Here is a 1198-nt window from a genome sequence, read left to right as displayed (position 1 = left end):
CCCACCTCTATATGCCAAAAAAAAAAAAAAGCGCAAAAAGCTGAAACCCAGGAAAGAATAGATCTCATCTCTCCCTTTTCCTCCGTCAATGCGTTGGATTAAAGCAATAATAATCACACGCGGAGAGAACTCGTGATGTCACGCAGCAGAAACGCGCGGTTCGGCCCCGCTCCGTCCCAGCGAAACCGGCGGCGGCGGCGGCGGCGATCCCAAATCACTGCCTGAATAGCGACTCAATGGACGGCAGTGATTTTCCGTCTGCTTAAGAGACGGGAAGAAAAGGCCAACTTTTTAAAAGAGCAGGAAATTCTGTTTGCTAAAAGAAAACAGGAGGCTTTGGGAGGAAGTTATTTGAGACTGCTGCGTGTGTATTAAAAAAAAAAAAAAAAAAAAAGGAAAAAGGAAAGGAAAGGAAAAAGCCGTGGGTTGTTTGCTGGATAACAACCCGCTCCGACAGCCCGAAGGTAGCAGGCCTGTAAAAGCTTTACGGGCACGAGAAATCGGATCCAGGAGCATTAGCAATAGCGCACAGATGGACAATTTGATCCTTCCCGAGCTCCGGGGTGGAATGCGGGGAAGAATGCGGAGGGAATGCCTCGCTCTCTGCAGAGGAAATCAAACCCCGCTTTAACTTTCCTCGCAAAGCAGCGTCTTTGTGCCGGCCCTTTGCACCGCTGCTGCTGCGAGCCCGGCGGCTCTGTGAAGCCCTCTGCTTCGGGGAACGCTGAGCGAACCCGAGAGATGCGGCTTTACGGGGCGGGGGAGAACGAGGTGGGGGGGGGGGTTCCACTTCTTTTCCATTCGCAGCCCCGGGCCGCGGTGGGAGCCGTCCCCCGACCCCCGGCCCGGAGCCCATCGCAGAGCTCTGCCCTGGGAAGGGGAACGGGAAGGGAAGAGGGAGAGGAAGGGAGAGAGCCATCACCGAACCGCACAGAAACCACCCAGAGCCGGCAGGGCCCGGTTCTTTCTTTCTTTTTTTTTTTTTTTTCCTTTTTTTCCTTTTTTTGGGGGGCGGGTGTGTGTGTGTTTAATTCCATCAGCGAGTTTAAAAAAAAAAAAAAAAAGGCATTTTTAACGTCAAACGTATTTTGTCTCTGTTAAGCGCTGTTTAGATTGGAGACGGCGAATTGTTGCTAAAAGCGGTGTTTGTTTTACTTGGGGTTGGAGCGGGTTTGTTGGTTTGTTTACACCCTCCCCC

Source organism: Numida meleagris, chromosome 26 (genome assembly GCF_002078875.1).
Source record: "Numida meleagris isolate 19003 breed g44 Domestic line chromosome 26, NumMel1.0, whole genome shotgun sequence".
NCBI classification, from domain to species: Eukaryota; Metazoa; Chordata; class Aves; order Galliformes; family Numididae; genus Numida; species Numida meleagris.
This window is presented reverse-complemented; position numbering follows the sequence as displayed.